This window comes from Acanthochromis polyacanthus, chromosome 6 (genome assembly GCF_021347895.1).
Source record: "Acanthochromis polyacanthus isolate Apoly-LR-REF ecotype Palm Island chromosome 6, KAUST_Apoly_ChrSc, whole genome shotgun sequence".
NCBI lineage: Eukaryota > Metazoa > Chordata > Actinopteri > Pomacentridae > Acanthochromis > Acanthochromis polyacanthus.
The window spans coordinates 23,111,418-23,138,318 of record NC_067118.1 but is presented as its reverse complement, the minus strand read 5'-3'; positions in this window follow the sequence as shown (position 1 = coordinate 23,138,318).

Below are 26,901 nucleotides of genomic sequence, written 5' to 3'. Positions count from 1 at the left end.
AACAGAAAAAGTGTATTTTGGCCAGTCCTTCAAAAATGCGGTTTGCAGGTCAAAACAAGGAAGTTCTAGCATATGAAAAATCTGTTTTAATGTTGATAAAAGGCTTATCTTGGCCATGATTCCTCCTGTGTCTGTACAGTTTTCTAAAAGAACTCCTTTCAGATTTGTTTTATTTTTCATGGAATGATCCAGTAAGCTTAGGCAGGCTTCGTTTACTCTGTTTTTCAAAGGTGCTGTGCAGTTGTGACCTCTGACATTATTACTATTGATTAGCATCACCTCTTAGGCTGCTGATGTAGTTCATGAACCGTAGATGAGGGTGATGGGGAGACCCACGTTCAAAGCCTTTTCCCTGACAGAAGGAGCTCTGACGGCAGCTACAGCGGTGTTGGCGGCTCCCTGGCAGGTACGCTGAAAGACGCCCCCCCTGGGCCTAGTTTGGCTCGCGTTAGCAGCGACCTTGAAACACAACAAGGAACAATAAACCATAAATCAACACAGAATGGGAGTGGGGGGCACAGTGGGGAAAAAGAGAGGAAGAAAGAGAAGGCGGAAAAGTGGCTGAAGAGGGGAGGCAGAGGGGACCCAGCGACACCTGTCATTCCTGGTTTGGTTTATGGACGTCAGTGGCCAGCCGGGTCGCAGCATAGCGCAGCTCTGCTCCAGCGTTTGGTTGACTCAGCAGAATGCTGGATCACTCACCAGGAGCTGACCTTCAGGATCTGTGGGAGGAGAAGGAAGAAGGGATAGGGAGGTACTCCTGAGCTGGGAGGGATGTGAGGGAGAAGAACAGATGAGCGGAGAGGTGTTAGGAGAAGCAGAGTGATTCTGTGAACAAGTGATAAACTTTTAAATGTTCATTTCTACTCTTGTTCTCTTTTTTTTTCTTCAATTTTCATTTCAATTAATTTCACTCATATTTAGAACATTGCTGTGTTCAAAAATGCAAACTCCTGGTTTACATTCAAAGGCAGTTCTACTCTGTGCATGCAACAACAGTATGTTTAAAGGTCCTATACTGTGCCCTTTCATTATTATTTTATTAGCATTATAAATTATTCAAAGGCTCACATGTCCAGTAAGTGTGTCTCTTAGTTTTTCAGCTAGAAATACTGCAAAAATGGTTAGTCTCACCATGACTGCACAACCCCTGGTTTTAGGACTGATCTAAACTGTTTTGCTTGGAAAACTAGTGAGTCGTTTGGCCCCTTCAGAAAGAACTCACTGTGATTCGCATCTGGACCAGTCACAGTTTGATTTGTTACATTGATGAAACACTGGTGAAATTCTTACTGGCTTGTCAAACTGGGAAGCTAACTGAATGAATGGCAGAAGTAAATGTTTTCATATCTTAATGGTTTTGGTTTTACACCTCCAAGTTAATAACAGTGACAAAGCACTAGAAAAACTGATTTTTACTATATGTGACCTCAAAGGTTATTCAAATATTGGAGAATAGATGGTATGGTTACACAGGGTCAGCGGATCAGGCACAGTGTAGATCTGATTCTAACGAGGCTCCACTTTGTCAGCTTATCAAGAATTACTGAGGTTGTTGTTGCTATTATTTGATTGGAACGATAACAGAAATAGTTAATACTCTCATCTGTTTTTCTCGATGTAACATACAAATACAGATCTGCTCTGTCTCACTGACATCCATGGACTCATCAGTTCATCACATGAAAGCACTTAACTGCCTGTATTTTATGAATCCAGTTCTCTTGCATCTTACTCTATTAGATTGGTCTGAATTTAGTTTAGGAGCACCAAAGTTTGCCTCTTGAAACAGCAGCAGTCAGCACAGTAAGCTCAGTCTTCAATCCTGCTTCTGAGAATTGTACTTAAATGCTTTCTTCCAAATGCCCAATAGGGGTTACTGCTCTGGTGCTACCCATCTATTTTGAAGCAAACATTCTTCCTCACCATCTGTAAAGTGCCTCAAATTGAATGGCTTTACTTTTCATTCTCGCAGAGTCAAAGGGATGTAGAGTGAATCCAGTCTTCCCTGCTGCTTGATGTTCTCCTTCTTCCTTCTTTAATCCACCGCTGTCCCTCTGCTCTCTGTCCTCCTTCATTCTCTTCTGCTGGCTGCTTTCCTCTTTACCCATCTGAGCTTTCATATGAATATGCAATATTTAATGAATAATACACTGTGTGAGCATTATCTACAGCATCAAAATGCAACACTTGACTTGAGACTGCGTCTATAAAAATCAAATAACAGTACCTCATTTAAATCTGTTGTCTCTGTGCAGTGATGCTCTGCTCCTAGCCCTCCTGCAACACTTAGGGGTACACTCCCTGGAAGTTCTGTGATGTCAATATGTCAGCCACCGTCTGCAATGAGAAAGATCTCTTGATCTGACATGCCTTGGCTGTTTTGTAAACTGTGTTCTGCTCTTCTCTTGGTGGTAGCCACAGATCAGCCTCTTCTCACCAGTGATGATGATAATGAAGGTTGACTTGCCCTAACTGGTGACTGACAGAGAAAAGGTTGTCTCCTTTCTGCTCTAGTGTGATGTTTACAGATAAATTGCAAATGTGTCTCTACCAGTGTCTGGCATAGGTTTGTGATGTTGACATCGTGGTGTCACCTAACTTCCTAACTGATGATTGCTCGCTCCATGCTCACACACCGAGAACGTTGTTGGATCTTTTTGATCAGCCCTCATATGCAGAACAGTATGAAGCTTAATAATAAAACTAGGGTTCTTAACCTCGGCTAGCTTTAAAAATTAACCATAACTGTCACCGCACAGTTGAATTTATCTGCCAAATTTAGCCTTAAAATAATTTGTAGGCCTGCCTTTATTGCAATACTATCAATGTATTGCCTTTGTAAGCTTTATTAGTCAATATGTGAAGCTTTAAATGTTATTTGCACTAGACATGGTACCTGGAAACCGTTTTGAACATTTCTTACAGATGGTACAACACCAATCATCACGGTATTCTACTGAATGCTACGCTGTCTGGCAGTTCACACACAAACCACCTGCTGCCATCAGATACCTGCAGGTCTCTGTTTATAGAGATTAGTGGAAGTGCTGATGATGCAGCAGGCTGCGCTTGTGTCCTCTCCAACAACTCTACACATACTAAATAAGTCTAAACTGAATTAGGCATGCACGCCTCTGTTTGTTTCAAATTCATTTTTATTTAGCTTAATACTTTACTTTTAGTTCTAGAAGAACTACCAAAGTCCAGATCTTGGTGTCCTCATACATAGCTGTCAGCATGGCCACATGTGATCAATTTGCAGCCTACTGGTTACATGTGGGAAGCAAAAAATTCAGAGTGGCTTACTGTCTGATGTGCTGCTGATACAGGAGGACATACAATAGTCTAGTCTATGAGTCTGTATGACTTCATGTTGAACATATGTTTGTGCGTTTTTAAAATATCAGTGTGGATATAAACCAGTCCAGAACTAAGATGTAACAGTGCATCCTTTATTCTCCCTTGATCAAATGCACCGAAAACAACCTCAAATTCAGTTATTTGAAGGGGAGCTTTGGGTGGATTTAATTCACTTTCCAGGCTTAGACTAGTCTTTGTTCGGGATTAAAGCAAAAAAAAAAAGTTAGGGAAAAAATTGATGATTTCTTCTGTTTGGATTAAATGTATTTGTAATATTTAGAATTATTTATTACATGTTTGAGTCAATTTAAAAAGACAACTATTCCCACAAGATGTGCATCAAAGTGTTTCACCACTTCGGAGTGTTGTTGGAAACAAGTCCTCTAATAATCAGGGTGAAAGATACCCTTTGTTGAAATAATCACTCCTTTTTGGATCTCTACATGTGTTCTCCAACACAGAGGTCATGTTGGTGCTTCATCTGTAGAGAAACAGTCAATTTTTAGTGAGCAGTAGATTACATTTTCCAAGTAACATCCTCAACACTGCTGACAACTCACTGAACCATAGGATTGTTTTTTTTAAACAACCTCCTGTCAAGTGTTTAGAACCACAAATGGATGCTTTAATGAATCTGCTGAGTCTTAGCTGTGCAGTGCTAAAGCACATGTATTTCTTGTAACATTATAGTGAACCTGTCAATATACACAAATAGAAAACACGCCCCTGTAAGTAAGGATTTGTTTGTTCAATTAAAGGACGAGACAACGCATGATCAATTCTGATCATGTATCATTAGTGCCATGGATGAGTTCAGCTTCTCACCCATTTTCTCAGTGGATAGCAGCATGATTTGTAGCCTCTGTGCTTCTCTTTGCTCATTTCTGCCCTAATGAAAATTGTTCATAATGTCACAGTCTTCCAGATTACACCTTGGATGGAACACGTTTCATTCAGAAAGTTACCTGGTCTGGGAAAAGAACGTGTTGAGCGGCAGATACATGGGAACGGTATGTGTCAGGATGAAAAAGAAGTAGTAGAGATGGGGATGAAAGGAAGCAGAGAAGGTGATAAATTTGCACCCAGAATAAGTGTCTAAAAAGCTGCCATGTTTTATGAAATGCGCCCATAAGCTACACTAAGTGAAATGCATTAAAGAGGTTGTGATTTGCCTCTGAGACCATTAATAAGGTAAAATACACGCATGGCTAATTTATTAACGCACGCCTCTTGACATTCATTACTACTGAGGCAGCAGCCCTCAGCTCCACCGGTGTGCCTCAAACACATGTACACACACACACACACACACACACACACACACACACACACACACACACACACACACACACACACACACACACACACACTCACACACACACACACACTCACACACACACAGGTGGAGGAGGTTCAGGACAGGCCTGGTTTGAGTGATACACCTTGGGCTCTTTGCAGTTAAAAGTGTCATCATAATCGATTGGTGGAGTGGAAAGACAAACTGGAAACTGTCCAAATTACAAATTGAACGGAGAATCCTCTTAGCCAAAACTTTCAACGTTTTACCAAACAATTAATTTTAATGAGTCGACTGTCCATTGTGCAGAGAAGCCCACCCATTCCTCCTCTCTCTCTCCTTCTCTCCCTCTGACTCCCTGAAATGGTGGAAACTTGCTGATAGGGGTGGAACAGTAAAACAGATTGGAACGTCTCTTTTCTCCCATAACTATTTGGCTGACCAGAGGCTGACCTCACTATTATCACTCAACATGCGACAGGGGAAATTGCCAGACCAATTTAGAACTTAGAGATGCTCTGCGCAGTGACTCTGGACCTGTGGTCGATGTTCTTTGTTTGGGGATAGATAGAAATCTGCGCTTAATGCAGGAGCAGTGCATTCATGTGGACGTGGGAGTTTAAGCGGAGACACAAACTGGGGGTTCTCAACATGCTGCTATGTTTTAAATAAGAAGCACTTATGTCCCATCAGGATCTCCATGACTGACAAACGCATATGTCAGTACTACTATATGTATGTCTGATTCTCAGTTATCCAGCCCGTGGTAATCCTAGGAGCTCCAGTAAAGAGCAGCTGGACTTCTCTTTAAGGTTCTTGTCCTGAAAGAATCTAGTCTGGTTACTTTTTTCCTAAATCTTGTAGGTTATCAAGAATGCTCACAAGAAGTCATTTTTACCTAAATAATGCACAGATGTACGCAGCAAGACACACCAAAATCTATTCAGATGATCTATTCTGTATGAGGTGACTGCAATGCAAGTATGTAATTTATATTATTTACTGTTCTAGATGTATTATGTATATGTTCACAATTAAAATAAGCTTCCTTAGTTCTAAAAACATGTTATGCTTTTTATTCAGTGCCAGTAACCCACTGCAGGAAAGATAAAAGATGACTTTGAAATGAGTACAATAGTGAAAATAATTAAGAAGCCATGATCAATGCGTTGCTAAAGTAATTAAAATTAGCCTCACATAAAAACAAGATCCAATAATACAAGAATGTATTGTTATTCTAAAAGGGAAAAAAAGTACATTCTGCATAATGACTACTTTTACTTTGGTACTTTTAGCATATGTTGATATATGATATATGATGTATATTTGTTCACTTTAGAACAGACACTTTTATTTATGTAAAACTGTATTTTTTCCTCCACTGGTTAACCCTCGAAACCCCAAACTTCGAGGCCATTTTTGCTTCACGACAATATAAAGACCTGCACCTTCCATAAAAAGTACATTTTTGTTGTTTGCTTTTCGAAACTTTAAAAAACTTGGAATCAGTGTGTTCAACATATTTCCAGGTTTCCACAGGTGTAGGCTCTACACTTAACACGTTTCATTTTTGCATTTGTAATTTGGCTCTCTACATGTCTCCTCTTTGCTCTGTGTGTCCACATCTTGTTGGACTTAGAGAATCTGGTATAGTGCATATTGTATATTTTTAGCAGATTTTTTTCTTTTTAAAAGCATGTAGTATAAAGTGTTTTGGAATATCTCGAGTATAATCTTAGGTTATGTTCCCTGAAATTGCACGTCACCCATGGAAAGTGAAAATCCGGTTATTCTTTCTATTTTTACATTTTCTGGCTCAGATAAAGGGTTTTATTTTGGTGATTTTTTTTTAAAGAAAACATGTCTTTTGGGTTCAGAGGGTCGCGATAAGGGAAATAAATCATTGGGTCAAACTTTGGGAAATACTGTCATTATGTTTAACATAAAGGCCAATTTTAATTTGATCAGCTCTGAAACAGTTTTTTTTGTCTACTGCATGAACTTCTGATGTACAGCTCATCCCATTCACCACCCTGACCTCCACACCTAATTACCACTCTGCTGCTTACTGTAAAGGGCACACTATTTCATGCACCGACACTTAAATCAAACTGTGAGGTGCAGAATCATCCAATATGAATGATCTAACATGAACAGCCCTGAGCTGACAAAGGTGGTATCTGAAGTAATGAAATCATCATTTCTATCCATTATACTGTGTCGGTGATAATTTTAATGTGTTTACTCTGTAGCTCTTAGAAAATGAGGTTGAAATTTATGGAGCAATCCCAGAATGGCTTGCTTACGGACTCAAAAAGATTGTATTTGTTCCAGTAGGACGATTATTGGAAAACTTCCTCTGGTGGCCCATTCATATAATCTTACTAAGATAGAATAGTAGCATTACAAGAATGTTTTTTGTTATTTAACTATAAAAGTTGCAGTAACAGGTGCCTTAAGAAATAAACCCATTTATATAAATGGTGACCTTGTATTCACTTTTGGAGCATGCTTTATATATTCTGTTTGTATGCCCATATGCACGCACGCGCGCACACACACACACACACACACACACACACACACACACACACACACACACACACACACACACACACACACACACACACCCTCCACTGACACATACACTTTGCATTTCAGCAGCTGAAGCAGATTTGTTCAAAGCTGGACGAGCAGCGGAGCCAAATTGCTGACAGCTGTTCGGATATCAGAGCCTCACCACCGCCTCCACCCTTCTCCTCCTCTGCTCTCATAACCAGCCCTCTCACCCTGGATGCACCCCTCTCTGAACTACACACACATGCACACTCTGTTCTATCTCTGCTTCACCCTACTCTCCTGTCCTGCTCCCCTCCTGGCCCCTGTACCCACTGACACAGAGTATTGTATCATTACATTACTATGCCGCTGTTGCCGGGGGCTAACGTGCACTTGTGCATACACACGTGCACGCACTTACATGCGGGCTTGCTTCAAAATTGCCTGCACTAATTTAATCCTAATTTAAAGGACGTTAGCATCTATAATTGTGAAATATTGGCTTTAATTTCAGATAAATTAATTACTACGTAGCGCTTCACAAACCTGTGGAAGCCTCTACAGCGTTCTGCATTGTGTGTTGACACTGCAGAGACAGTGGCAGGCTGCTTCTGTGACTTCAGGCCCAAACATATTCTAATATAGCTGTGACATTAGCAAAGTTCCAGTTTATTAATTTGCAGGACGACTACAGAGAGGAATATTTTTCAACAAATGCTGGAGGCTTCTGCTCAACAGTGAAACATTTACTACTTTAAAGTGAAAAGTCTGAGAGATAATGACCCTATTAAAATCAAATCAGGAGGCTCGGGTGGCGTTGAAACGACTCGCTTCTGTCTGTGTTATCTGGTGTCTCCACTGGGGGTTTATGAGCTGGAGAGGCCGAGTCCAGGCCCGGTCCAGTCCTGGTGATCAGCTGCGTATCGAAGCAGACCTCAGGGTCATACAGACAGGAATTAATCAATCAATATGCTCACCTCCTTAACAGTCATGTGTTTGTGTTTGCATTTCTTATGTGTGTGTGTGTGTGTGTGGTGGTAAAGACAGGAGGAGTGCTGCTGAGGCTCATTAGGGAATGTAAAGCGGCTCTTACTGCTTGATTCAGCAATATTGGCAATCTGGATGGGATGCCAAGGGAAAATGGACAGCAACTGCAGTTTATTTATGAAGTTTGGGAAGAAAAGTGTTGGCTTTGAAGACTCTCAAATGCATATGGAAATTGGACTTTTATAGTAATGTTCCTCATACTGAAGAAAACACACAAGGGCAGTGATTTGAATAATTCCAGTGATAGCTCGCCCCTTTATGAATGCACTTTGGTGACTGTATGTAGCAGCTTCATGTCTGAATGAGCACCTTGGTAAAAGTTGCATTTTTTGAGTTGTGTGAATCAAGGTTTTTGTTTTTTTTCCACATTTCAGCATCAATATTGGTCCAATACCCTCACTGAGTTGCTAAATCACAATACATCAATTCACTTTTCTTTATAATCACATCCATTACAAACCTGAATGTCCGTGACAAAATTTCACTGCAATGAAAACTGAGGCTAACAGCCATAGACTGTATATATAGTGGACGTAGCATCTGGCTCCAGAATTGAAGCCCACCCGGAAGTGTCAAAAACTTGCAATATCACGCCGTCCGCTCGGGTTGGCTCCAAAAAGCTTTTTCTCCATAGACCCCAATTCATTTTTGGAAAAAATAAAATTTGATAGACTGATGTTCTACAGTTCAGGATTTTTTTCTTGTTAGTTTTCATGGTCAAAATGAGAGATCAGGTGGCCGATCTTAAAATAAATCAATACTGAATTTTAAATAAATCGTTAAAGTTGGCGGAGCCAGGGGGCGTGGCTATACTTGATAGACAGCAACAGAAGCCTCTGCAGTAAAATGTGGGCAGGATAAGAGTCTTCAGCCAATCCTGCTCCTAGTTGCTCTCCGGTCCAGTCTGTTTGATGACGCTTTTTACGTCACTGGCTCCAAAAAATCCAAAACGGCGACCAGGAAGTAGCAAAATCCGGGCTTCATTTTCTCGGTGTTGAAACCAACGGGTGACGTCACGGTACGCCTGCGAACAGCTCAGATTAATGATACTCGCCAAAAATGAATGTGGTCTGGATTTTGTCTTTCAAGGATTAAAAAAAAAATTACATTAAATACAACAGCAACAATGGTAACGGGCTTTTCAGAAAAAATGAAATTTCTCTAACAAGTACAGGGGTCAAGACCAGTACAGGAGGTCCTTGGTTTACGACAACCTGGACCGACGGTGGTTTGTTGTTACGTCGGTAGACAGCTTTGTTTACATTTGCCGGTTGTACAGCACGTTGGATTGTGCTACATTTGCTAACTTTTTGCCCTTCATTATGGCATATATGAGATGACATGACGTGTCCTGTGAGTTTTGATTTACGCTAAAAATCGACTTATGTAGTGCCATAGGAACAGAACTCCAACGTAAGTCGAGGACCCCCGTATAGTGTTAGTCTGAGTAATTTACATATTATGGATTAAAATCCTCCAAAAATGATATGAGATACTATAATACAGATTATAGAATCTGACCCGACAAAAAGGTGCTCAAGTGTAGTTTGTTGCTTTCAACTGTTTGTTGGAGTCTTTCCTCTGAATTTGTTAAATAGCTGCAACCTCAAACACAGCAGTAGGGTCCATGTGAGTGTCTCCACATTCTCATGGACGACATGCAACAACGGTGACAGTAACATCATTAAATACTTCTATTCATAAATTATCCCTGACGTGGAGAAAGAATCAGTCCCTGTCTGCTTTTCTTCACCTCGGACAGTTGAGTTGTCACACAAGCCTAGTATCAATAAAAGGCATGTTTTAGCTATTTGGCATGTTACCAGAACACATATTTCTATTTGGTGTTTCATTACATGCATGTAGTTGTGCTGATGAGCTCAAAAATTATAGAGACACATGTAAAATGTGCCAGAGGGAGTGTGCTATTTCTACACAACTCCATGACGCCTCATAGGTCACACACAGTCACAGTTTATAGGCTGCAGTTAAATCATTTGTTACATAGCAGCCGTCCTCACGTTGAGTCCTGAGCTCCATCACAGCTGTTGGGATATTTTTACTTTACTGTTCGTAAAGTTATAGTTACATATATCACAAATGGACAGCGCTTTCAGTGACTACGGAAATCAGTAAGGTATAGTTGTATAGTTAGTGCAAAATAGCAACATTAGCTGCTACATATGTATTAGGGCTGCATGGTGGATTCAGTGGTTAAACTGTCACTTCACAACTAGAAGATCCCTAGTTGGTGTCCAGGCCTGGATCTGGGATCTTTCTGTGTGGAGTGTACATGTTCTCCCAGTGCATTTGTGGTTTTCTCCGGGTACCCAAGCTTCCTCCCACAGTCCAAAAACAGGCTGAGATTAATTGGTAATTCTAAATTGTCCATAGGTGTGAATGTGAGTGTGATTATTTGTTTGTTTGTCTTTGTACGCGTAGCCATGTGATAGACTGGTGACCTGTCCAGGGTGTCTCCTACCTTCACCCGAAGTCAGCTGGGATAGGCTCCAGCCCCCCCACGACCCTAATGAGGATTGGTGGTGCATAGATAATTTATGGATATCATGTGTCATACATCACTTGGTCTATTGTCTGATTTCAGATGAGTGACAAATATTGTGTTTGTACGGTGGCAATCTGTACAAACATGGGCGGGTATGTGAAGGAAGATGGGAAGAACGATATTTTTATGACCGAATGACATCATTTTAACAAATAAGTGAAGTCAGCAATGGTACATAGCCAATGCCTGAAAAAACTAAAACAAAAATATTCATGCATGTACTAATTTTACATGTTTTCTGTGCTGTTATTTGTCAAAGATATTGTGCTAGTTGTCCACAGGAACAACTCCACACATCTTACAGTGCAACTACAGTGCAAAATGAGTCACCAGATCATAAAATAGATCTGTCCCCTGATAAAATCATGGTTTATGTCAAGGTTCACAGCAGCTGATAGCATCATCCATACATTCTGTAACTATATCTGCTGTACCCTGTAGGGTCAGGGGTTGCTGGAGTCTATCCCAGCTGGTACTGAGTTTACACTGTGGAGAGATCCCCGGTCCTTCACAAATCTCAAGTGATTTTGATATAGTGATAAACATATTATGTCTCACTTAAAAATGTAATATCCAGAGGAAAGAAAAATTCACAGACCTTCTCATTCAGCCTATTTCTCATGTAGACATAGCCTTGCTTAACTGAACATCACTGAGTTTTACCATTTTTTCGTACTTGTTAAGCTCAGCTCCTCATCCTGTAATGATCACAGTTTAAGATCTTAAAATACCCTTATCTATCTTTCTCACTGCACTGATCTTTCTTTGTCTGAAATGATCAGCTCTTGAAATAATAATAAGATAAAAGCACTGGGTTGGTTTAAATATGAGCCTTTACAAGGATGTAAGATGTGCATATCAGCCACCGATCATTTCACTCTGCTTTGTCCTTCCCTCTGCTAGCTGTGTGTTTCTATGTAAACTTCATTTCTGCCAATGATTTATTGTGTTATCTATTTTGATCTGCTATCAGTGGGTACACGCTCACGCAAAACAATATATTCCCATTCAAAGCTTCCTTAGCCCCAATAGCAAATTAGCTGGAATTAATGCATATATAGATATGGTGACACTTGCTATCATAAAATTGGTCTAGAATCAGTTTCTCAAGAATTTCGGAAATATGGGGCACATTTTTATGTCAAAAAACACTTTTCAAACCAATGGATTATGGCCAGGTCCTTTCTGCAGAGGCTGTTCTAAAAAAAAGCTGGGGACATCCAACGCAAAGGGCTCTATATAAAATATGCATTTCCCTCATTATTTTTCAGTTTAGCTGGGATGATATGCATAAGACTGCATGAGGGTTTCATGTGGGACACATGTCAGAAAGAGTTCCATATGAACTGGTTGGAAGGTGTCTACTAAATGAAGACACAGGTAAGAGCAGTTGAGAAACTTGGGAGAGGCTAGACAGGTAATGTTTGCTCCAACTGGGGGAATTTTATTGAAAAAGAGGAGATATTTCTCACAATCAGCAACAGATGCAGCAGTGGGTCTAGTGGTGGGAGGTTTGACAAGCTGATTAATGACTGAACATAAAAATCTGGAATTCTGCTGATTGGTGGTTATTAACTCACAGAATTATTGGTGTTGCCTCTTTATATTTTAGATTATAGATGACCAACATTCTGTTATTCTGCATGATTTAAAGAGAAGAAAAAGAGAAAAGATTAGAATGCCCTCATGAATCAATTGGAAAAAATTGACACAAATCATGTTTTGTTTTAGTTGTGAGTGAGGTGACAGTGTCCAGATTAGTCACACAGATTTGATTACATTTTTCTGGCAATTTGGGTGTGTATTAATGTAGTTTTGCTTGTTTTTAACGATTAAAAAAGGAACTGAATTTGGCAGCTAAATGTTCATCAATGAACTAAAATTGAGTGATAGATTTACATGTCATTGGTCAAGCCTAAAACAAAGTCCATCTATTTTTTTCTGCTTGCACTCGGGTTGGGTCATGGTGGTGGCAGGCTTCTCTTCAGCAATGTTTTCCAGCTTCTCTTCCCAGCTTCATTGAGTGTTCCAGTATGTTCCTGGAAAACCTAAAAAGAAAGGTGTCCAGGAGGGATCCTATTCAGATGCCCAAACCACCTCAACTGGCTTTTTTTTTGGTGGAAAAGCGCAACTATCTACTCCAAGCTCCCTCTGGATGTCCGAACGCTACATCTTATGTCTCAAGCTGAGCCCAGCCAGCCTCATTTCGACCACTTGTATCCGTGACCTCATTCTTTTGGTCCCTACCCAAAACTTACAATCATTAGTGGAACTTGGAATGCAGATCGAGTTATAAATTGAGAGCTTCACCTTCTGGCTCAGATCCTTCTTCTCCAGTACAACGCCTGCATTACTGTTGAAGCTGCACCAACCTGTCTGTTCACCTCATGTTCCATTATCCATTATCACTCGGGGACAAGATTTGAGATACTTACACTGCGTCACCTGGGGAAACAACTAACCCTTAACCCTGAGGGAGCAGTCTCTTGGCCTCCAGTAGAGAGTCACTTCCTATAACACAGTGTCAGATGAAAAACACTGGTGATCAGGAATGGAAAGTTCCATCATGGACATACTATTAAAGTTTAAACTGAATGAAAGCATCGGGTCTAAGGTTTGTGTCTGGAATACATTCCTCAACAATTTGCCTTTCTTTGTCAAAATATCTGATCCAGCAGCATAACATCTACTTGTGGTGACTACTTGGTAAACACTGAATGGTAACGGTGACCTCACATGGTTAAATTCATGTGGCAGTCTAGACTGTAGCCTTGCTTGATACAAAAAAAGTCCAATTTCAGACAAGTGTTTCGTCAGACATTTTTTTGGGCAAAACCTTACCAGTGCTCAATGTCTCTATTGAGAGGATTGAGCTCTGTAGTTCCTCTATCTGCCCCAACCACCTGACTTTCAGGCGGCAGGCCCCAACCGCCTGTGGAGCACATCAGTGTGATGCTGCATGTATTCAGAGCTGTTCTCTCTGTACTTAATCTGGCCACATATAACACTGCACTTTAGCATAACTTGGAAACCAGTTTGGTTGCAGAGAACAAGAACATTTATGACACTGTACTATAATACAGTGACTAAGTCCTTTAAGCTGCGATAAAATAACAATGCTGGCTTTTGCCCGGCAAATGTAGCTTAAGTTTCAATCTTTTAGCATGATATCACATATGTAGCGAGCTGGTGAATGTTTAGGACCACTTTACATTGTCCATGTTGAAATTAGTTACCGGAAATTAGGTTTTCATCCTCCTTTCTGGAGTTAGATTAAATAGCTGGCTATAAATGATAAATCTGCAAGCAACAGCTGTTGTTTCAGCTGAGCAAGCACTTCTGTTTACTTGTGTGCTTGAAATCAAGCACAAACTGTTTCATAAATTAACAGGAATTTTGTTGGTACAATCTGCCACTGATAAGAATGTAAATGGTGAAAAGTCACTTCTCAGTGAGCCACACTGAGTACAGAATAAAGTTGCAAACATTTGGACAGTTGGAGTTGGTCATTTCCTATTGGTTGTTTCAAATACTGTTTATAAGCTTAAAGGACTTCTAATACTGTTTGTGGATCAGTGTATTTATTTTTACCAAATCAAGGCAATCAGTAGCCTTCACATTTTTCAACCTCCTCTGTAAGATGCGTCTTGCTAAACCTTCTTTGTAAATGCAGGACAGGAAAGACCAAACACACAACAGTTCATCCATGCTGTTTCCATCAAAGGGACTCACAGGCTTCTAGCACCTGCAGATATCACCCTTCACAACCGTTTACCAGCTCTGTGTACACACACCCTGAGAGCCCCTCAGTGCAGAGCAGCCAGCGTGCATCAGTATTCACTCAGCCCTTCTGTCAGAAAACGTTGATAAAATGACATTTTCATCACTCTCAGTAGGAGCACTAGGACATCCTATGCACACACACACACACACACACACACACACACACACAGATAGACATAAGCTCACACACACACATCTACAGTATGCACACAAACACACTATGTGTACATGCGGCTATATGGACACCACACACACACACACACACACACACACACACACACACACACACACACACACACACACACACACACACACACACACACACACACACAGTGTTGTCCCGCTCAACACATCACACCCATTCAGCTCAACACGTCCCATTTAATCTGATAGCTGGCTATAGGGAAATGTGGCAGGGAAATAATTAAAAAGTGTGTGAAGGAGAAAAAAGGACAGAGTAGGAGAAGAAGGAAACATGATGGGACGAAATAACAGCAACAACAGCGAAGCGGTCTTTTTTCATTTGCGGGACAGACTGAGGTGGTGAGTTCAATGACAACACACCCAAGGAAAACGTTACAGACGGAACATGGGCTCCATGGGCAGCATTTACATTCAGGCGGCAGGCTTTACAGCAAGCTGCATAATGCACACAGACCTACATTCAGACGAGCTGAAGAGAACACATTCTAGGAGATCAGAGATCAACAGCATTCCTTTATGTGAAAACCGCTGTTGTGTTGTTTCTTCTCCTCTTTGGAAACTTTTACGAGTGAATTGCAGACTGCTGGGACTCACCTGCATTTTCCCTTTGACCCAACACGCTCAACTGCAGCGAGGAATGCTGGGTATCTGATGAGCTTTTTGAAGGTCAAGGGAAACATGAAGAGAAGACCTAGAGGAATTGGATAAAATTGACATTTGACAGGAAACACAGAGGATACATCCTTAACGGGGCTGTAGAACATGAGACCAGGCTCTGCCTCAGGACAGCGCACCTCGACTGTAAGTCCAGGTCTGGCATCAGGAGGAAATGACCACGGGGGCAGTTAAACATGGTAAAAGGGGGAATCTTTTTGTATAATGAAACAGCAGGTTATCATCCTGCGGGAGGTGTTAGGCGAGTGGTGTTTTTGCTAGATGTAAACACTTTCCTTCCTTACCTTTCTGGTGTGCTTGCACAAACTTCCAAGTCATTCTACAAACCTGATCTTGTTGGTAGGCTTTATGAAATTCATCAGTGTACCACAGCTATATAAAAGCAAACTAGATTTTTTTTGTTTGCAAATCGAACAACCTTTTGCGAATTACCAGCTTAGTAAGTAGCTATCTGTGGCAAAGTGTTTGATGGCATTAGCAGTAATCCAACACTGAAAGCAAAAGACAACCAGCCCACTAAATCCAAGCTTCTGGTAAACAAGCTGTTTGGGGTTTATTATATACCCTACTAGTTTACATCAATCCTTTTGAATTAAGACAACCTCTAATGTTCAACCAACAAGCTACACTGAGATAAGGAAATTAACTTTTCCTCTACAATCAAAGCACTGCTGTAGTCCAGGGCATACGGCGGTATACGGCGTATACCCACTTATTTTTCAGTTAGCATTGCGTATACCCACTTCTAATGCTCCCTGGTGCGCATCATTCAGTAATATCTGTGTGCCAGGTAGCCCTCTTTTGCTTAAGGATGATGAAGCCATGAACAATCCTCCTCTGCCTGTAATTGGCTGGTACATGCTACCTTCACTGATTCGATTGGTTAACTTTAGGGATGAGCCAATCAGAGGCAGAGTAGGGCGGGTCATACAGAGGAAAATTTTGCTAAAACCTCTGTGGCACTCCAGTTGATTGACAGGTCTGCTTGAAAGATGCGCAGAAATGTGAGAAAGGCAGAATAAACACCTTTCAAGTGAGTGGCACGTATCGAGCGAACCTACTTTCATGGACGATATAATTCTCAGGTAAGTTTTAAGGTGGTTTCCAAATGAATCATTGTTTTAAACTACTGGCAACATGACTGCACATTTCAAGGAGAGGATATTTTGTCGCCAGTGGTTAAACTGAGTGTCGGGCCGAGTCTGACTAACGTTTTGAAAGGCTAACGTTATTCTAACATAAGTCTGAAGCTAGCTAGATTGGGATAATGTGGGAAAACCTCTAGGCTGGTAGTTGATTTTAAAGTAAGTAAAAACACAAGAATGGGGACAGGTAGTTTAAGATTCGACCTAAAACAATATTGAGGTCTAACCAGGCTATCTTATTTTGTATAGGGACAGACAACAATGAAAAGGAAGGGAGGTATTGCTTACTTTTTTGTAAAGAAGCACAAATCAGGCCCAGACCAGGCTTCATGATAAATACATGTTACATTAATCCAGTTTGCTTGTGTGACCAGTAATAACTACAAACTGCTCCTAATCAAGTCATGATAATTTTATAATAGTGGGCAAGTAGAAATGACTCAATAAATTGAATAGAGTAGTCTTCTATGTCACTGTTTCTAAAACAGGGCGTTTTTCTGGACTTTTTTTTTTTTTTTTTAAAGGTGAAAATTAAGAGTATACCCACTTCTCCAGGGACCACTACACCACTGAATCAAAGGTATTTTTAATTAGCAATCACTTAATAGCTGGTGGTATAAAACAAAAAAATATTTAACTTAATCACTGATTTTAAAGGGGGGGGGGGGGGGGGACTTAAGCAGTATTTGTGTACTTAATTCTAAGTGTTGAAGTTGACCAATGAAGAAAAAAATGAAAGCTGAGCATCTCTGATGTAAACCAAGTAAGAGAGGAAACCTGAAATCCTGACATCAAGGTGAAGGAAAATGTAGATATCAGTCAAATTTCATTAAGTTAGGTCAACTTGAATTTAGTTCTAAACCAACTAATGCAGATATTTGAGGAAAAATTGCACACATAAGTAACTTGATGCAATTACCCACGTTATTATGTCAACTTAACCCATCAAAAATAAGGTTTGCAACCTAAAAGGTTCATCTAAATCACTAAATGTATTTTTTAAATCAATGTTCTTTTTTATCTTCCAAATTTGCATTTAATTAGGTGGTTGCAATGAGTCCCCTGAATTACTTTGTAGAGTGTATAGTAAGATTGTAGTTGCACCTTCTGATATTCATCATTACTTTTGAAATAAACCTCATGTTTAAGTTTATTTTTCCTGCTGCTATTTGTGACAGCTGTGTTCCACGTTGACAAAAATCATTTCAATCTCAACGTCACTGTCTCTGCTCTTGTCCAATAATGTATTTGCTCATGTTCTCTGAGTCAGTCAGCTCCAAAGACCTCATTCTTCAAATTCATTGCAGTTCTGTCATTGTGATCGTGCATCACTGCTCCTCCACTATTTGATAAATTCTACGTCAAAATTAACTACAACATTAAAGTCTGAATTTTACATCAATGCTCGAGTAATAATAATAAGAATAAAATGATATAATATTTTACAGTACAATGGTAGTAGGGGACATTTACCTGCACCAACGTTTACTTTAAATAGTTTAAATAAACTTTCCTATACGTATTTGTTACATTTTCACTATAGAATTTTCACTGTGGTATTTACATTATGCCTGAGTACATGATTTGAATATTTCCTCCATCCCTGCAAATTCAATCACAAATTGGACTTTCTTTGACAGAGAGGCTCTGAGGAATTTGTTGGAAATATTGTCTTTTCATCCTGCCGAGTTTCTCTTTGGTTCTGTGATGCATATTTTCTATAAACAGTGCATGTAGCTGTCCATCATTTTCTCTTTTGACTTGTTTTCAAGGAAAATTAGACAACTTGAAAAACTGCAGCTGTCTGAAGTATTATTCTGTCACTGTGACCAAATATATGGACAAAAATACAAATGCCTGCATCAGCATTTTTGCGTTCTAAGTAACATTAGTACAAGTGCGAGCAGACATTATAAAATGCTTGCACAAGGGTTGTATAGGATTTATTAGTTTCGTATACACACTTAAAAGTATTTGACAGTGAAGGTAGAAGTTAGTGGACCTGAAAACAAGTGATGCTGAGGGCGGAATTTTTTTTGTGCAGTTCCGCAGCACCATTTTAAGAAAACGGGTGATGTTTTTCTTTCTTTCTTAAAAGCAGAATATACAGGTCAGGCTCATCAAGTACCTGGTGTGATTATCCCCTCAAATTAGCTACATTAATTACAGTCATCACAGTGCTGTCAGCACAGCTGCTCTCAGTCACTGGCTCTGGAGAATAAAGAGTGTGGTGGGGGTCGCTGTGCAGTTTGAACGAATCACAAACACTTAGTATACAACCACGTTTTGGAACAAGAGAAGCACTCAGAGCTCAGTACTCCTCCAAGGCTGTTCATTCCCCCACATGGCATTGGCAGAAATGCAGCATTTGGTTGTTAGTTATTCATGATCAGAAATCGCCTCACCATAGAATGTGACCATTTAATATAGATGTACCCACAAACAAAATGACCTTGTGCTGAGCACAGATGTGTGTTATGCATGTGTATGTTATGAACGGATACTGAATTGGGTGACCTAAATATGTAGTGGGCAGCAGAAATTGATGGTACTCGGAAACAACCCCACAATTTAATCAATTTTTTCTTGTATCATTTCCGACGGATAAGTCCCAATAAGTCTGCAGTGGTCGATTTGTTGTGGGACCGCAACCATGTGATCTTCAGCAGGCAGCTGATGTAGCGTTCACTTGTTGTCATAGTTACCCACCGGCCCACCGGGAATTTTCCCGGTCCTCCCGATTAGCTACCCCGGGCCTGCCGCTATCTCACAGTGATACAGAAGTCTTGAACAAATCCATGGATCCAGACTTTAAGCCGTATTACTGTCAAAATCTAATCACTTGGTCCTTGTGTCATTTCTGACCTTCCCTGGAAATTTCATCAAATTCCATTAGTCTGCCTTTAGTAATGTTGCTAACAGACAGACAAACAGACGGACAAACGTACGCCAATCATCACATAATAAGAAAGAATCATAATTCTGGTGATATTTGATCACAGATGCAAAAGCAGCAACACAGTTCACATTTCAATACCTGTCATATTTGCACATTAGCTCCTCTTGAGTTGGACAAATTCTAAAAAATAAAAAAAGGGGCCAGACATATATAGTTTCATGTATATTTTAAGCAAAAAGCTCAAAGAGGAGGAAATGGTGCCGTTACTAGGGACTGTTTTCAGACATGAATTAAAATTTCGTGTACTGGTGGACAGTAAACAGTCTATGTATATATGCATCAGTGGTGATAGAGAATCAGTCAGTGCACACACGATTTGGTATCCGTACATAAAATACACATGCATAACACACACCTGTGCTCAGTGCAAGGTCATTTTGTAATTCTATGGTGCCGTGATTTCTGACACAAATGTTTTCAAGATTTCAGCTGTCGGAAATCATACGATGACTGAGCAGCCTTGGCGGAGTACTGGACTCTCTGCTTTTCTTGTTTGATATGCTGTGCTTACCTTGTAGGATTCACTTCACGATATGGCTTCTGTTATGTCATGAGTTACTTGAATCATTTGGCCTGCTTGGTGCATTACCCTGCACGTTATGTCTTTGGCAACCACATGATATGCCACATGGTAGTTATTAACCACGCCTGACGTACACGTCAGCGGGGTTACTGCATTCACTTCAGTATCTGGCTGGCTGGCTGGCTGGGTAAGTATGTATGTATGTATGTTGGTGTGTGTGTATGTCCGGTTAGATATCTCTGCAAGTGCTGAAGTCAGGATGATCAAACTTGGCACTGACGATCGGTCTAAGGTCCCCTGCTCAGTTGTGGAGTTAAAGGTCAGCAGATCAAGTAGGAATGGATATACATAGGATGATCAAAATTGAAAGCTACATGTGTGATGGTAGGGGCTGCACAGTGGCAGCCAGTAGATGGCGTGGTTCTGCCATCTACTGAGGGCTTGTCTAGTTACATTAAGCTTTCTTTCTGCATTACATTTTGTGTTACAGTGTACGCTATAATGTATATTAGTTGATACATTAGGACTACTTGGTACTGTATGCTCTTGATATGATATTTGAAACAAAACTTCACACATTACTGTGTTGGTCACTCTTTGTATTAGCTATTCCCCATATTACTTACATTACTTGGGACATTACTTGAAGTGTTACACTAAAAGTTATTCAATATGGCACTTGGTATGCTATCCTGTCTTTTAGCGTTTGTCACTTCAAACGTTAAGCCTGCTTGGTAGATAAGTCAGTTTGCTACTTTGCACATTATTTGAAACCTTATTCTGTACGTTACTATTTGTGTTACGCCATGTTACTTGACACATCACTAGGTAAATGGACACCCAAATAGCTCCTCTTTCTATCACTCCGCATCTTACTTGATGTAGGGTTTCAGATCACAGGGTAACATTTTTATTGCAGAGGTTACAGGCCCACTGTGTGTGCTGTGATTTTTAACTCTAGTAATTTGCTCTCACTGCTGCTGGGCTTTTATAAGGAAGACTGCTGTATCTACAATGTGGGGCAGACTGAAGAGTTAATGTACAGGATATTGACAACAGTGCTCAGCCGGTGTTGAAACAACATCAAATCTAATAACACAAATATGAAGCGATCACAGGTAACGGTTCCATTTAAACAAACGGTGCAATAAATCTATAGAATAAGAGAACGGGAGAGTGGACGGGGATAGGTGTGAGGGGAATGTATGCACACTGACAAGCCGCCGTCCTGCTGTTACCTAACATTAAGGTGACATTGTCCCTGGCAGGGCGTCCCAGAAGCCTCTACCCACCGACCCAACACATCTCAGCTGCTTTCCCCTTTAAAACCTCCGCCTGTGTCCCTGCATGGCTCCACTGTTTGGGTCTTTCTTTAGCCCTGGCCGTTCAGTGGCCTGCATTGGCAGTCTGTCTTTAGCCCTGGCTATTCAAGGATGCATTGGCAGGGAACTTTACTGTTCCAGCATGGCGAAGGCCCTGACAACAGCAGACTATGCCAGCTGTTGCCACCTTTATATACAGCAATATGTCATCTCCTTTCTCAGCTTGTCTCATCTGTCTCTCCCCTCTAGACCAGCGTTCCCCCTCTTTCTCTCGCCTGCTCGCTCTGTCTGTTTTATCTGTCTGTCTCTGTCATCTCGTGCTAAGTTCTGTCTCTTTGGCTTGTCTACATTAATCTGTCTGTTTATCTATCTGTCTTCTGTCTCGCACCTTTTTTTTGGTTTTCTTCTTCCTCACTGTGACTCACTTTCTTTGACCTTTGCTCTTTTCTTTCCCCCTCGTTCTCGCACTTTCTCTCTCTCCCTTGCTGATTATGGCGTCCCTTTGGAGGCAGCACAGTGTGTCTGTGCACCCTGACAGCCTGCACACACCCTGAGTATTAAACGGCAGCCAGGAACCAGGAGATGAATGTACATCGCTCCAGATTAATGAAGTGATTTTCAGGACAGTCCATATTACTGACAGAATCCTCAAATCACATACACGCAGCTACACACACACACATATGCAGAAGCGCATTCTTGCTCAGGACTAGTTTAAGCACACGCATCCAGGCACACACTCCGGCTGCTTGCCGATGAAGGATAGACCTGTGTGTTAGGACAGGGCTGGGGGTGGGAATAAAGCTACTGAAGAATATGAGTGATAAGACATCCACCATAATCATTCTCTGCTATTCATTCACCCTCCCCTGCCACTCCCTCTCACCTCTGCATCTCCCCATCAACTCATCTCCTGCGTTTTATTACAGGGGGTTTTCAAACTTTTTTTTCTCTCTCTCTCTCTCTCCCTCAGGGGGACTGTATTTTCTCTCCAAGTTTCCCCTTCAGTGCTTTTGCTGACTGTGGTGCAGATTCTACATTATAAGCTAATGTAACAAAATATTACACTGCTGTTTTTTTTCTTCTTCCCAGAGAAGTGACCTACTGTGTCTTGGAGAAGGATTTGGCAGCATCACATGGCTAATAGCTTTGGATACTAATTTTACAATAATTTGAGGAGGGTTTTAAATCTTTTTGGTGACTCAGGTCTGGACCAAGGCCCAGACTGTAAAAAATGGCACTCTAATGTATGTCACTCAGATATGTTTTTACACAACCATGATGTTTAATTGGTCTGCTTTTTCCACAAACAGCCTGCCTGCCTGTCTGTGACTCATACATCAATTTTTAGAGGATGTTTGCATTGTCACGGGCTCGGAGTGCCAAAAAGTGCCACAAATCTGACAGATCTGACAATTAAGGAATCCCATTGTTTCTATTCAAATGATTTGGTGGCCATTTTGTTAGTTTTTTACAGAACCATACTGATATGAGGTCACATTTTAGCCCTCTAACTATAAATCAGGGCCATTTTTAGATGCAGGCTACACAGTTTTTCCTTACATTGCAGGCCGCCGTTGGCTTCAATTCATTTCTGTCCCGTAAAAAAAATCAATTAGTAGACTCTTTCCTGAGTTGTGTATTCCATTACAGTGAACCTCTGCATAAATTTTTGCCAGTTACATTAATGCCGCTAAGTAGAGCAATGTAAGCACATATTTGAAAAGCATGCACTGTGATACCTCATAACAATAACTCAAGGAACGTTTAATGGTGTCTTGAGACATACGGTGGCTTCCATTTGTCCAAATATTGCTGTCAAATAAAGTATGCATGATTTGTAGAAACGGAGGTACAACATGCAAATAAACTGGTATTTTTCTTTAATCAGCAAGAGTGAGAAACAACTTTATCGACTTTTGCTTTGATGAGTTAAGCTCACTCATTGAAACTCACTTACTCAAAACCATTCGTTTACAACTAAAGCAACATGTTGTTACATTTAGAAGGATGCACCAGTATCAACTTCTTTTTCTTGCCTCAATGTAGTAGGACTTTTCCACAAAGTCATATTCAGAGTTTGGTTGGTGTGCTTGCAGCCTCTACCTATAGCTACCATTGTGGCAGTTACTGTATGGTGAATTGGGCCAACTGGGCTGGTACCAGTGGACTGGTGCTTTTAGGAAGACACAGTGAAGTGCTGGGCAGTAAGGCTGTTCCACATCATATTGTCGCTGATGTGGTAAGAATCTTTCCACTTTACCAGTCGGTCTAAATTCCAGCCCTCACCTATGGTAATAATGTCTGGATTGTGACTGAAACAGTGAGATCATAGAAACAAGCAGCTTAAACGAGTTTCCTCTCTAGGATGAGCAGCTTGGACACCAGGAGGCAGGTTGGAGAGAAGTTGTTGCTCTTTTACATGAAAAGTTGCCAGCTGAAATAGTTCAGGCATCTTATTAGGACATATAGGGGTTTTCTGGGCACATCTATCTGGAAGGAGACCCCATTGTAGACCCAGAACTCATCAGAAGGATTACATATCTCATCTGGCATGGGAACATCCCAGGATCTCCCAGCAGAAATTCAAAAACATTGCCAGGGACAGGAACATCTGGAATGCTCTGCTTAGTCTGCTGCCAACAAGACCCGACACAAGAAAAGCAAAAGAAAAAGGATGGATGCATGGTAACAATGTGTCATCCTGCAGCAATGATGATATTGTAACATGAAGATAAAACTGATTCAGTAATTTATTCCTCTCCTGCTGACTTACAAATAGAACAGGTATGACAGAAGATTTTGGTCCAAAAAAGACTTTCTTCTAGAAAAGACAAGCTACCTCTGTTATTTAGAAACTATTTGACTACAACAAATCAGATGTGAACCAAAGATCTGAGGCAGTGGACAACGTATGGGGGAACCAACATGAACAAAATGTCATACTTTGGCCATTGCTTGCACAGTGCTTTTAGTAAATTACTCACTCCATCTCTTTCTCAGTCTCTGGGGTTTTATCAGTCATGATTCTGTCACTACTTTTAATAATATCTCTGTAACAGATGTTGATAGTGGCTGTCCTGTGGTCACCATCTTGTTTTTGATGGCACTGTTTTGATATCACTTGTATTGTTAATGCAAGAATTTCATCAAATATTGTCATTTACTCTTGACTCCACATCATCCACCAATAATGGCAGCCAGTGATTGCTAAGTTTATCTAATATAGCAAAGAAAACATAGTATGGAAAATGTGGCCTCTGTTGCCACAGTTCTGCTGTACCACCTGTAAGAGAGCTCTTTGTTCTTCATATAACTGAAGATGGTTCAACTCTGGTGGAAAGATTTGGCCTGCTGCAGAATAAATTGATGATGATTGGAAATCTTCCATTAGTATTATGCAACAGATAAAAATGTATGCCTCTTAAACCTTAAATATGTGTTCACAGTACTGTATATTGCAAAATAACTTGTTTTTCTGGGCAAAATGGTGAATGGAAGAAGGTGCCGTATCTGGTTTTAATGCTGTGCACTTCAACATTCCTGAAAATGTTGGTTTCTGACCTTAGTGGTTTCGTTTCTCACCATGTAACAGTTACGTCAAAACAATGTTCTGAATTCAGAATAAAGAACAAACCTGAAATTTGTCCAACAATTAACATTGAAGGGAACAAATTATTTTCATGACCAACATGATCATTACATTTTTAAGAGAATACTTTAGCTCTGTAAAGTGGTGTTTCTCATATCAATATTGCTTTCTAAAATCTGGAACAGATACTCTAATATGTTCTGGTGTAAATAATTCAAGTTTTCAAGATTTTTTTATGCAAGAGAAGTTGAAAACTCATCTGTAAATTTAAATGTTTTGTTACTCATGTTTCACATCTTTCTGGGGTGATAACACAACTTTCCTTTTTCCTTTCTACCACAATCGGCCAATTCCTGTAAAAAAACCAAAAAAAACAAAAACCCTTCTTAGTAGGAAGCATTTATCTGATGAAACAGATCACAGTGGCATACATAATATATGGCTGTAGTCATAAATTACCACACTTAGTGGCTCAAACGTTACAGGGGAACTCCACTAGTTTTACGCAACGAATGTGGTTTCCAGTTGTATGAAATGGTACTACTACAAACATTTTTTTTTTTTACAAGTTTTGTGTTTCTAAAGGTAGTTGGAAAAATACTCCAAGGTGATGTCAGCAGCATCAGTGTTGGTTGGGGCTGAAGCCCACGAACGCTTCTCTTGAGCGGATCCTCATCTGGCTACATAAACCCATCTAACAAACCAAAATGCTGACAGTTGAGCTTTCTGAGCATTGTGGGTCATGTAGGCACTGAGTTTTAACCACTAAGATGAATGTATGGAATAAAAATGGACTATATCTGTGGTTCTGCTGCATTGATTTTTATCATTTTTAAAAAATCCATTCAGAGTGACTGTGATAATGATAAAGGAGTGGAATAATAAATCATTGGTCCTCATGTAAAACTCAAATGCCTGCCTATTTAGATTTGTCTGATGGTGAGACTTATTAACAGCTACAGATTTAGAGCTCACACTGTCTGGTATCTGCACATGTTACACACCCACAGAGGAACAGGGAGTCCATGCTAAGGGGCCCAGGTATTGTGCCTGACTTAGCTGTGCTGACATTGGGCCACGGCCAATAATGACAACCAGTGACCCCGACACCGACATCCAAATGAACATCTCTCTTTCCATGTCAGCTATCCATCTCTGTCAATCTCTCTCTGCCAGTGTGCCTGTCTATTTATGCTCTCTGCCTGTCACCTATCTATCTCTGTCTTTATCACTCTTCCTCCCACCCCTGGAACTGACTATCACTCTCTCACTCACTCTCTCACCCCTCTCACTCTCTGGCTGTCTGTTTTTGAAGTCCTCTATATCTTTGCCTAACTCTTTGTCAAAGTCAAGGTTTTTCGCTCTCACTCAGCTTTAGCCCTCATCAGTTGAGTTTCATTGATGTTTTCCTGGACGCCCTCTGCTTCCCACCAAGGTCTTTCCTCCTCCACCTCCCTCTCTCTCTCTCTCTCTTGCTCTCTCTCTCTCTCTCTCTCTCTCTCTCGCAGAGCCAAACACTCTGTCTTCACAGTCACTCTGAATCTGCGCAGAAATAGGAAACAATTTGTGAACAAAATGCTACACTAAAAATACAAAAAGCGCTAAAAATGCAGCAGGATTTTGAATTACTCCCAGCATACTTGCACACCATGCAATAAAAAACTGTAATCATATCAAGTAGTAAAGGAAAGGAATGCATTTCAACAATTAATATTTAACATTTTATTTTCTTTGCAATGACTGACGAACAGGATGCACACAATTTCAAAGTATGTCTTGAGATGAACTCAGTGTGCTAAAGGAGTGGTAGGGGTGAGCAGCAGCTACTGTGGCCTCCATACTCTGACTGGTAACCCAGCTGCTAAT